We start from the raw sequence: 12,500 nt of genomic DNA, 5'->3' as shown, positions 1-12,500 counted from the left end.
GATGGCCTTCATCTACATTGTGTGGGCAAGGCGAGGCTAGGCAGAGTTTTAGATGAGGAAATATCGAAAGAGCTAAGACAGGTGCAGCAACGAGGTGAGGTAGCTTCCGGCTTAGCCGGGAGGAAACCACACCCTGATAGTGAGGTCAGGCCGCAGGTGTACAGTACTGCGCAGGATGTCAGGTCACCAGACCCACAGGTGAGGGGTACTGAGGTAGCAGTGAGGTCAACAGCCACGCAGGTGGTTGGTGAGGTAGGGGTAATTGAGGACAGTCAGGTCTGACGCGCTATTCCAGTGGCACGACAGTTGATAGATGGCGCACACTTGACGAATAAATTAAACATCTTTTATGTCAATGCCTGTAGCATCATTCGGAAGCATAGCCACTTGATAATACATGCAATTACTGAAAAACCCGACTTCATTTTGATCAGGGAAACATGGCTGAATATGCGCGATAAACATCACTTGGGTGAAGTAGCTATAAATGGTTACAATGCGTTTGCTAAGTGTCGTTTACACAAAAAAGGACGTGTAATAATATATACGAAAAATAATTTAGAAGTCATTCAGCTAAACATTGCCGAAACAGAGGCTTATGATTCATTGTATGTACAAGCAACGATCAATAATGAAAAGTATGTTCTGGGCGTAATTTACCGACCTCCTAAATCAAATGAAGACATTGATGGAAATCTCTACGCAGAGATAAATAGAGTTATCAGAAATAAAAATGCAATAATATGCGGTGACTTCAATAACCCCTCCGTTAACTGGAATGCACTTTCTGGCGACAGAGAAGGCGAGAGATTAATTGACTTTGCACAAAATTCATTTCTTAATCAAACTGTTACCATGCCGAGACGCGGGAATAATATTCTTGATTTAATCTTCGCGACCGATAGTCATCTCATAACTGCCTGTGAGGTAGGCGAGCCATTTGCAAGCAGCGACCACAACATAATAAGACGTACTTTGAATATTGAAACAAAAGCACGAGCAAACTCACTCTTAATACCTAATTATAGTAAAGCAAATTTTACGGACCTAAAAAGAGAACTGGCTTCAGTAAACTGGAATCATTTGCTCAACAACGTCAGCGTTCAAGAAATGTATAATCGTTTTGCTGCACAAATCACAGCGAGTGTAAATAAATTCATTCCACTCAAGCCACGAAGGACTGATAATCAAAAACCGTTGTGGGTGAATAATTACCTACAAAAAATCATCGTCGAGAAAAGAAAACTGTATAAGAAATATAAACTGTCACATAATTCACAGGATCATACTAATTACATCAATGTCAAGAGAGAGTGCGAAAGGAAAATCAGAAAACAGTAACGCGAATATGAGATGAAAATATCACTTGATGGTAAGAAAAATCCAAGGTTATTTTTCAGTTACATAAGAAACAAAAAACATGTTAAAAATAATATCGGCCCACCACTATTAAGTGGAAATACGATTAGACCTAAATTCAACCTTTAGTAGCGTATTTACAAAAGAGAACATGACATCGATTCCAGCCCCGAAGAAAATTTTTCAAGGCCCTGAAGAACATAAGCTTGCATTGACCGAAATTGATATCAGCGAAGTGCGTGCGTACCTGCAGAAAATAGATCCAAATAAATCTCCGGGCCCCGACAATTTATCTCCTCGCGTGTTGAGAGAATGTAGTCAACAGCTAGAATTACCCATAACATTAATATTCAACAAGTCATTAGCACAGGCCAGTGTGCCTCTCGAGTGGAAAAAGGCCAATATTACCCCGATCTTTAAAAAAGGAGACAAAAAACAAGCCAGTAATTATCGTCCTATCAGCCTTACGTCTGTCCTAATTAAACTATTCGAAAAAATAATCAGGGATAAAATGATCACTTTCCTTGAATCAAATGATTTGATAACTGATAGTCAGCACGGATTTCGTAGTAATCGGTCTTGCCTTACCAACCTATTAACCTTTTTCAACGATGTTTATACATGTTGGGACGCCCGAAGCCCATATGACGTAATTTACCTAGATTTTCAGAAAGCGTTTGATAAAGTTCCTCACGTTAGGCTTATTTCTAAACTGCGTTCCCACGGTATTAACGACCATCTATGTGCGTGGATTCATGACTGGCTCACCGACAGAGAACAACGTGTAGTTCTTAATGGTGAAGCATCGGATTGGCAACCCGTCACCAGTGGCGTGCCCCAAGGTTCGGTCCTGGGGCCAACACTATTCATAATTTACGTGAACGACTTAGAAACTGATATCCTATCAAAAGTAGCCAAATTCTCCGACACCAAATTAGGAGGTACGGTAATGAACAGTCAAAGTTGCGAGAACATTCAGTCAGACTTAATAAGACTTGCCGACTGGAGCGAAAAATGGCAAATGAGTTTTAACGTAGATAAATGTAAAGTAATGCACATAGGTGAAAAAATCCTAACTTTAAATATCAGATTCAAGGACATGAGCTCAGCGAAGTAAAACAAGAAAAAGATCTTGGTGTCATTATCAGTAACACTCTTAAAATGAGTGATCAATGTTCTGCAGCGAGTAAAAAAGCCAATATGATGTTAGGATTAATATCAAGAAACTTTGATTATAAATCACCCGAACTTATGAAGAGATTATATTTAGCATTTGTAAGACCACGCCTAGAATACGCCGTTCAGTTCTGGTCACCGAACTATATCAAAGATCAAGTTTTGCTAGAAAGGATACAGCGACGAGCAACCAAACAAATTCCAGCGCTCCGAAACTTGCCATATGACGAGCGTTTAAAGCGTTTAGATATGTTTTCCCTAAAAAAGTGAAGGATAAGAGGGAACTTAACTGAAGTGTTCAAAATCCTTAATGGATTCGACAACATTAAACCAGATAGTCTATTTCAGACACACAATAACACGCAGCAACGGTATGAAGTTAAAGGGAAACCGATATAACACATTGGTGCGCAGAAGTTTTTTCAGTAATAGAGTCGTCGATCACTGGAATAGACTCCCACCGTCAGTAGTTAGCGCACAGAGTATCAATAGCTTCAAGTCTTCATTAGATAAGTACTTCAGGGATATAAGATTATACTGACCCTTCTTCGCATGTTTTCAGACAGATTGCAGCAAGACGTCAACCTAAATCCATATTATTCTCCCCCACAACCTAGATTGCAAGGAGCGTAAGTTAACAATAGAGTGAAGCAACGGTTAATGTCCGCATGACAGGTGGAGTGAGGTGTGGGTGCAGTAAGGTGACAGGTTACTGGTGCCGTGCCTAGTACCGCCGGTAAAACGAGGATCAAGCCTCCACCTGTGCCCCTGAAGCTACACCTCACCCATCGTGAGTATTAGGGGGGATTCTGGGGCTGCCCTGTGTAGGCCACTTGGCCTCCTCCAGCCTCCTTGTGTTTCTGTGTTCTTATGTTCTTATGTAATGAAGTCATTTTCCCCCACAGCTTAGGTTACCAGTAGTGTAAGTTAAGGGTAGTAATTTCCTCTTATTTCTCTCTTCTGTAAAATTTCCATGTCCCTTTCTTCCTTAAAGGTACATGGTGTTCTCTTCTAACTATTTCCTGCCGGCACGTTGCCGGAGGGAGAGGTGGGTGGGGAGGAGCCTTCATCTATTCTGTCCTGTCCTACCACACGTAGATTACTAGTAGTAGCGGTAGTAAACAGACACCCTCGTCATAGATCGATAGGTCTTCTGGTGTCTGTTCTTCCTATGTATTCCTTCTCCTCCTCCTCCTCCTCCTCCTCCTCCTCCTCCTCCTTTCCCTACGTTTTAGTTATCTACTCATCACCTCCTTTTCTTCCCTTTCTCTCTTCCTTATTCTTCCCTTCCTTTCCCTTCCCATTCTTATCCTTCGATTCTTCTTCTTCCCTTCTCCTGTTCTCTTGTTCTTTATTCCCTTTTCCTTCCTTCTCCTTCCTTTCTTTTTCTTTCCCTTCCTTTTCCTTCCCTTGTCTCTCCTTCACCGCCTCTTCCTTCTCCTCCTCCTTCATATACTTCATTTCTCTTCCTCCTTCTCTTTTCCTATTTCTTGTACCTGTTCTTTCGTGTTTCCTGGTTTTAATTAAGTGCTCGTACCTGTGCTGTGATTGCGTGAGATGGAGGAGGAGGAGGAAGCAGAGGAGAAGGAAGAGGAGGAGGAGGAGGAGGAGGAAAAAAGCAGGGAAGCGCGATGAATGGAAGAGAAAGACGCGGAATATGAAGAGAAGAAGAAGAGGAAGAAGAAGAAAGAAGGAAGAAGAGGAGGAGGAATATTGAGGTGCAGAAGAAGAAAATAGAAGAAAGGAAGAGACAGGGAAAAGGGAGAAGAAGAAGAAGACAAAGAAGAAGAAGAAAAGGAAATAGAAACTGAAACAAGAGAAGACAACTTGAAAATACAAAGAGAAGAGAGAAATAAAACAGAAAACAGTAAAAGGAGAAGAAATAAAGAAGAAGAAGAAGAAGAAGAAGATGAAGAAGAAGGAAGAAAAAATAAATAACACAAGAAACAACATCAGAAGAAGAAGCAGAAATACACGTCTAATTAAGAGAGGAAGGAAAGAGAGAGAAATAAAGAAAGAATGAAAGAAAGAAAGAAAGAAGGAAGGAAGGAACAGGAAGGATTTTAATTAAGGAAGACGCCACTGAAATTTTTATATGTTTTCTCTCTCTCTCTCTCTCTCTCTCTCTCTCTCTCTCTCTCTCTCTCTCTCTCTCTCTCTCTCTCTCTCTCTCTCTCTCTCTCTCTCTCTCTCTCTCTCTCTCTCTCTCTCTCTCTCTCTCTCTCTCTCTCTCTCTCTCTCTCTCTCTCTCTCTCTCTCTCTCTCTCTCTCTCTCTCTTTCTCTTTCTCTCTTGCATCGTCGAGATAAGAAAAATTTGTAACTCCATCTTTCTTCCTTCCTTCCTCCTCCTCCTCCTCCTCCTCCTCCTCCTCTTCCTCCTCCTCCTCCTCCTCCTCCTCCTTCTCTTCCTCCTCCTCCTCCTCCTCGTTAACTAGCCTCAAATTAATGATCCACAGAGGCAATGGTCGAGTTCTTTCACAATAAAAATTAAACTTGAGCATTCCCTGAAAAGCCATTGCCTCTTCCTCTTCCTCTTCCTCTTCTTTCTTCTTCTCCAACTCCTCCTCCTCCTCGTCTTTCACTTTCTTCCCTGTTCCCTTCACCTTCTCTCATTTTTCTCTCCATTTGCTTCCCTTATCTTTCTTTCCTTCTTTCCTTCCTTTCTTATCTATGTGCCTGTTTTTCTTCTCTCCTCTTTCTCTTCTTTCTTCTTCTCCAACTCCTCCTCCTCCTCCTCCTCCTCCTCTTCCCTGTTCCCTTCAACTCTCATTTTTCTCTCCATTTGCTTTCCTTGTCTTTCTTTCTTTCTTTCCTTCCTTCCTTTCTTATCTATGTCCCTGTTTTCCTTCTCTTTATCTTCTTTCTTCTTCTCCAACTCCTCTTCCTCCTCCTCGTCTTTCACTTTCTTCCCTGTTCCCTTCAAGTTCTCTCATTTTTCTCTCCATTTGCTTTCCTTATCTTTCTTTCTTTCTTTTCTTCCTTCCTTTCTTATCTATGTCCCTGTTTTCCTTCTCTTTGTTTCCTCCTTTCCTTCATTTTCTCCTTTTATTTTTTTCCTGTATCCCTTTCCTCTCCTTTTCCTCTCCTCTATCTCCTTTTATACGTCTCTTCTTGCACTTCTTATTATCTCCTCTCCTTCCTTCCCTTTTTCTTTATTTATCTTCTCTAATTCTCGTACGTTTTTTTTTATTTCCTTCCTGTCATTCCTATTCCTCCATCCTCCCTTTCTCTTTCTCTCCTTCCCTTCCCTTTCCTTCCCTTCCTTTCCCGTCCCTTACCTTCTCTTTTTTTCATCCTCTTCCTTCATTTCCCTTTTTTATTCCTTCTTTTCCCTTTCCTTTCGCTGCTTTTTAATGGCTTTCTTTTCTTTTCCCTTCCCGCCATTTTCCTTCCCTTCCCTTCCCTTTCCTTTCCTTTCTTTTCCATCCCCTACTACTACTACTACTACTACTACTACTACTACTGCTACTACTTTCTTTAACATGGAGTAGAAGAGAAAAGACTGAAAGAAGGAGAGAAGAAAAGGGAGGAAACGGAGAGAAGAAAGGAGGGATGGAGGAAAGAGGAGGAGGAGAGGAGGGAAAAAAGTCAGTGCCGAGGGAGGAAAAAAGTTATTATTACAAGAGGAAAAAATGAGGAGGTAATCCCAAGAGAGGAGGAGGAGGAGGAGGAGGAGAAGGAGGAGGAGGAGGAGAGACTTGAATATGAAGGAGGGAGGAATCAGGGAGAGAGAAAAACGGTGTGGAGGTGTTAATAGGATATGGAGGAGGAGGAGGAGAGGAGGAGGAGGAGGAGGAGGAGGAGGAGGAAGAAGTACTACTATAGAGATGAAGGAGGCAGCCGTGTTAACAAAAAAGATGAATAGAAGGAGGAAGAAGAGGAAGAGGAGGAGGAGGAGGAGGTGAGGTGAATACAGATGAGAGAAAGAAGAAGGAGGAAGAGGAGGAGGAGAGAGAGGAGGAAGAGGAAGAGGAGGAGGAAGAGGAAAATAAATAAAAAGAGGAAAGAAAGAAAAGAAGGAATGGAAACAAGAAAAGAAGAAGAATGAAAAGGAGGAGGAAGAAAAAAAAAAGAAAATAATAAACGCAAAATAATAATAATAATAATAATAATAATAATAATAATAATAATAATAATAACAATGCCAATAATAACAACAACAACAACAACAACAACAAAAACAAGAAAAAACAAAACTTGGGCAATAAAAAACACATTAAGAGAGAGAGAGAGAGAGAGAGAGAGAGAGAGAGAGCGGCCACTTTCCCGTAATAGGCCACTAGGAAAGGAATCAATCAGTCGTTTAATAAATTCTTTTGATTCGATTTCAAAGAGAAGAATCGAATCCCCTAAGAGCAGTGTTACCAGGAGGAGGAGGAGGAGGAGGAGGAGGAGGAGGAGGAGGAGGAGGAGATAAAAGAAGAGAAGTATGATGATTTAATTGATTGAGAAGAAGAAGAAGAAGAAGAGAGACAGACAGACAGAGAAAAAGAGAAAGAAAGAAAGAAAAAGAAAGAAGGAGAGACAAAATTAGAGAGAGAGAGAGAGAGAGAGACTTTAGTTACAGAAAGAGGAGAGAGGAAGATACAAAAAGAGAAAGAGAAGAAGGAAAAATACATCACTGGAGATAATAATATGGGAAGGAGGGTCGTAAAGAGGAGGAGGAAGAGGAAGAAGAAAGGGAGGAAGAGGAACCAAATCAGTCATAAATTAAACATATAAAGGAAATAAAATGCTCTCTCTCTCTCTCTCTCTCTCTCTCTCTCTCTCTCTCTCTCTCTCTCTCTCTCTCTCTCTCTCTCTCTCTCTCTCTCTCTCTCTCTCTCTCTCTCTCTCTCTCTCTCTCTCTCTCTCTCTCTCTCTCTCGGAATGTGAATATAAAACGTAAACCATTTTCTTATTTTCTTCCTCCTCCTCCTCTTCTCCTCCTCCTCCTCCTCCTCCTCCTCCTCCTCCTCCTCCTCCTCTTTCTCTTTCCTTTCTTTTCTTCCTCCGGCGTTGCAAATATTTTTACCTTTAAGCGAAATATTCCCAGACGAGAGAGAGAGAGAGAGAGAGAGAGAGAGAGAGAGAGAGAGAGAGAGAGAGTCGTAACCTTCAAAACTAACGCGGCCTCCATTTGATAACTTTATTTCTGTTTTCTTCTTCCAAACTTTATCCTCCTCCTCCTCTTCCTCCTCTTTCTTTTGTTCCTTTTATTCCTCCTCTTCCTCTTCTTGTTTCTCTTAGTATTTCCCTCTTCTCTTTCTTCTCCTTTTCTTCCTCCTCCACGTAGTTGTCCTCCTCCTCCTCCTCCTCCTCTTTGTCTTCCTCTTCCTTCTCCTGTTCTTCCTTCTGTTCATCCTCCTCTTCTAGGTTCTCCTGTTCTTTTCCCCTCTGACTTCCTTTCCCTCCTCCTCCTCCTCCTCCTCCTGATAATCAATCCTGAGGAGTAAATTAACTGGAAAACTTTACCAACAAAATCTTCATCCCGGACTGTTTTATTTTCCCTGAATTTTCATAGTTTGGTGGCGAGGAGGAGGAGGAGGAGGAGGAGGAGGAGGAGGAGGAGAAGGAGGAAGAGGAGGAGATGAAGAAGAGGAGTATGATGCTTAATTGACGAAGATGTTGATTAAGTAGAAGAAAAGAAGAAAAAAAAGAAGAAAAAGATTATTAACAACAACAACAAGGAAAAAAAGAGAAGGAAAAGGATAACGAAAGAAAGAGAAGAAAACGAAGAGGAAAAAATAAGAAGAAAAAAACAAGAAAAGAAGAAAACGGAAAGAAAAAAGAAATTGACCCCCAAAAAATAAACAAAAAAAGAAAGAAAAAACAGAAATCAATGAAAAAAACAATAAAAACAAAAGAAAATAAATAAGAAAAAAACAATCATCCCATTTTCTCTAACAAAAACAAGCAATTATTTCCCATTTTCTCCTAAACAAAGGTTGTGATACACGACTTATAGAAAACGGAGCGAGTGTGGTGAGGGATAACTTGTCCATTCAGATGCTTGATGGAAGAGGAGGAGGAGGAGGAGGAGGAGGAGGAGGAGGTGTCAATGGAGAAGGCATAGAAGGAGTCAAAATAGATGAGGAACGTTACGGAGAGTAGGAGGAGGAGGGAGAGTAGGAGGAGGAGGGAAAGTAGGAGGAGGAGGGAGAGTAGGAGGAGGAGGAGGAAGAGGAGGAGCATTGTTACATCACCCAGGGAAGAAGAATGAGAAGAGGGAGAGTGGGAGGGAGGGAAGGGAGGAAGGAAGGGACAGGGTATGAGGAAGAGAAGGAAGGGAGGGAAGGGAAGGGAAGGGAAGGAATAGAAGAAAGGAAGGAAGGAAGGAAGGAGAGAAAAGACACAATATCAAGAAAATGGAGAGAGAGAGAGAGGAAACCAATTACAGCAATAATAAGCGAAATTCGTGAGAAAAATAATAAGAGAAAGAAAGAACAAAACAAACATGAAAGAAAGAAAGACGAAAAAAGAGAGAAAAGAGAAAAAGAAGAGAGGAAGAAGAAAAGAAGACTTGAAGAAATACAAGCAAATGTTCAAACAGATAAAGAAGAAAAAGAAGAAGGAAAAAGATGATGAAAAGAAAGAAAGAGGAAAACAAAAGGAAGGGAGAAAAACAAAGAAAAACAACAAAGAAAAGGAAATAGAGAAAAAGATTAGATAAAGCGGAGGAAGGAAGGAGGCAATAAAACCAGGAAGAGAGGAAAAGTGGAGGACATTAACGAAAGAGAGAGAGAGAACCATGTTATTGTTGAAGGAGAAGAAAGAAAGGAAGGAAGGAAAAGAATGGAGGAGAAGAGAGGAGAGAGACAGAGGAAGAAGGGAAGAAGAAGGAGGTGAGGGAAAAGGAAGAGAGAAATAACGAAAAGAAGGAGATAGGAGAAAAGAATGAAGGAATAAGTGAATGAAAGAAGGAAGGAAGGAAGGGGAAATGCAGAGAAGGAAAGAAAGAATGAGAGAAGAGGTGGTGGAGAATAAAGAAAAGAATTAAAGTAGAAAGCGAAATAGGAAATAATGGAAAGAAAGGAAGAGGAAAAGAGGAAGAACGAATCGGAGAAGGGAAAAGAAGATAGGAAAATAGAAAGGAAAAGAAGGAAAAAGAGGAGGAGGAGGAGGAGAAGGAAGAGAAGAGGAGCTGGAAAAGAAAGTCTGAGCCTGGCGCCACTCTCTCTCTCTCTCTCTCTCTCTCTCTCTCTCTCTCTCTCTCTCTCTAACCTGCAATTTGTCTCCTTTTTTCCCTCCATTCCTCCCCTACTTCCCTCCCTTCCTCCATTTTTTCCCTCCATTCCTCCCCTACTTCCCTCCCTTCCTCCATTTTTTCCCTCCCTTCCCTCCCTTTCCTCCCTCCTTCAATTTTTCCTCCTCTCCTCCCTACCAATGAAAGGAAGAGTAAAAATGATAATAGAAGAAGGAGGAGGAGGAGGAGGAGGAGGAGTGATAATAAATGGAAAATATAGAAAATGGTTACGTCTATATATTTCTCTCTCTCTCTCTCTCTCTCTCTCTCTCTCTCTCTCTCTCTCTCTCTCTCTCTCTCTCTCTCTCTCTCTCTCTCTCTCTCTCTCTCTCTCTCTCTCTCTCTCTCTCTCTCTCTCTCTCTCTCTCTTGTGTAGGTTTACAGTTGACAAATTACTCCATGTGTGTGTGTGTGTGCGTGTGTGTGTGTGTGTGTGTGTGTGTGTGTGTGTGTGTGTGTGTGTGTGTGTGTGTGTGTTCTTTTTTTTTCTTTCTTTTTTTTTCTTCCTGAATCCAGAAAGATGAGGAGGTCGTTGGGCCTTTTGTTGCGCTGTTGAGGAGGAGGAGGAGGAGGAGGAGAAAGAAGAGGAGGAGGACACAGAGGAGGAGGAGGAGATCTTTCCATCCAAACAGAACACACACACACACACACACACACACACACACACACAGAGAGAGAGAAGAGAGAGAGAGAGAGAGAATCCTTTGTTATCCTCTTTCATTCTCTCTCTCTCTCTCTCTCTCTCTCTCTCTCTCTCTCTCTCTCTCTCTCTCTCTCTCTCTCTCTCTCTCTCTCTCTCTCTCTCTCTCTCTCTCTCTCTCTCTCCTTTTATTACACCATTTTCATTCCCCTTCTTTATTTTATTTTCCTTTTATTTTCATTCAGTAATTCTCATCTCTATTTTTATTCTTCTCTTCAATCTCACTTCATTTATTTTTATCTCTATTTCCTGGACAATTTAGAATAATCTCTCGTTTTTTCTCGTTTCACTCGCCCATTTAACGAGTTTTTACGATCTGAATTACGCTAACAGCATAAAACACACACACACACACACACACACACACACACACACACACACACACACACACACAGCTTCTATATATCATTCTAGCTGGCAATTTTTACACACACAAAATTACTCAAACACATAAAACAAAACACACACACACACACACACACACACACACACACACACACACACACACACACACACACACACACACACACACACCTGCACTCTCTCATCTGGCTGGCAATTAAGAGAAATGGCTTTAATCTGCCCTTAATTAACTGAAACTAGGAAAACACACCGCACTGCCCTCTGCCGCACGCTCTAACAAGCATCCCACAACCCCTTCCACCCTATTGTTAGCGTTGTTGGGTTGTTAGCGAGTTAGAGTGTTGGTTAAGTAGTTTGTTTTGTAATTAGATAGTTGTAAGTAGTTGTCTGTTTCATTTTATTTGACCTGTTAGTGAGTTTGATATTTTTTTTTTACAGCAAGGTAGGCAGTTCAAGGATAAAAAAAAAAACATCAACAAGTTAGAAAGTTAGTAGTTAGTTAGTTTGTTAGATAAATTAGTTAGGTAAGTTGTTAGACGGTTAAGTTCGTTAGTTAGTTAGATAAATTAGGCAAGTTGTTAGGCAGTTTAGTTAGTTAGTTAGTTAGATAAGTTAGGCAAGTTGTTAGGCAGTTTAGTTAGTTAGTTAGTTAGATAAGTTAGTTAGGCAAGTTGTTAGGCAGTTTAGTTAGTTAGTTAGTTAGATAAGTTAGGCAAGTTGTTAGGCAGTTTAGTTAGTTAGTTAGTTAGATAAGTTAGGCAAGTTGTTAGGCAGTTTAGTTAGTTAGTTAGTTAGATAAGTTAGGCAAGTTGTTAGGCAGTTTAGTTAGTTAGTTAGTTAGATAAGTTAGGCAAGTTGTTAGGCACTTTAGTTAGTTAGTTAGTTAGATAAGTTAGGCAAGTTGTTAGGCACTTTAGTTAGTTAGTTAGTTAGATAAGTTAGGCAAGTTGTTAGGCAGTTTAGTTAGTTAGTTAGTTAGATAAGTTAGGCAAGTTGTTAGGCACTTTAGTTAGTTAGTTAGTTGGTTGTTAGGCACTTTAGTTAGTTAGTTAGTTAGATAAGTTAGGCAAGTTGTTAGGCACTTTAGTTAGTTAGCTAGTTAGATAAGTTAGGCAAAATGTTAGGCAGTTTAGTTAGTTAGTTAGTTAGATAAGTTAGGCAAAATGTTAGGCAGTTTAGTTAGTTAGTTAGTTAGATAAGTTAGGCAAGTTGTTAGGCAGTTTAGTTAGTTAGTTCGTTAGGTAAGTTAGTTAGGTATGTTGTTAGGCAGTTTAGTTAGTTAGCTCGTTAGGTAAGTTAGTTAGGCAAGTTGTTAGGCAGTTTAGTTAGTTAGTTAGTTAGGTAAGTTAGGCAAGTTGTTAGGCAGTTTAATTAGTTAGTTAGTTAGATAAGTTAGGCAAGTTGTTAGGCAGTTTAGTTAGTTAGTTCGTTAGATAAAATTTAGTTAGGTAAGTTGTTTGGCAGTTTAGTTAGTTAGCTCGTTAGATAAAAGTTAGTTAGGTAAGTTGTTATGCAGTTTAGCTAGTTAGTTAGATAAGTTAGGCAAGTTGTTAGGCAGTTTAGTTAGTTAGCTCGTTAGATAATAGTTAGTTAGGCAAGTTGTTAGGCAGTTTAGTTAGTTAGCTCGTTAGATAATAGTTAGTTAGGCAAGTTGTTAGGCAGTTTAGTTAGTTAGC

The sequence above is a fragment of the Eriocheir sinensis genome, chromosome 44, assembly GCF_024679095.1.
Source record: "Eriocheir sinensis breed Jianghai 21 chromosome 44, ASM2467909v1, whole genome shotgun sequence".
Lineage (NCBI taxonomy): Eukaryota > Metazoa > Arthropoda > Malacostraca > Decapoda > Varunidae > Eriocheir > Eriocheir sinensis.
Note: the sequence above shows the minus strand (reverse complement) of the source record.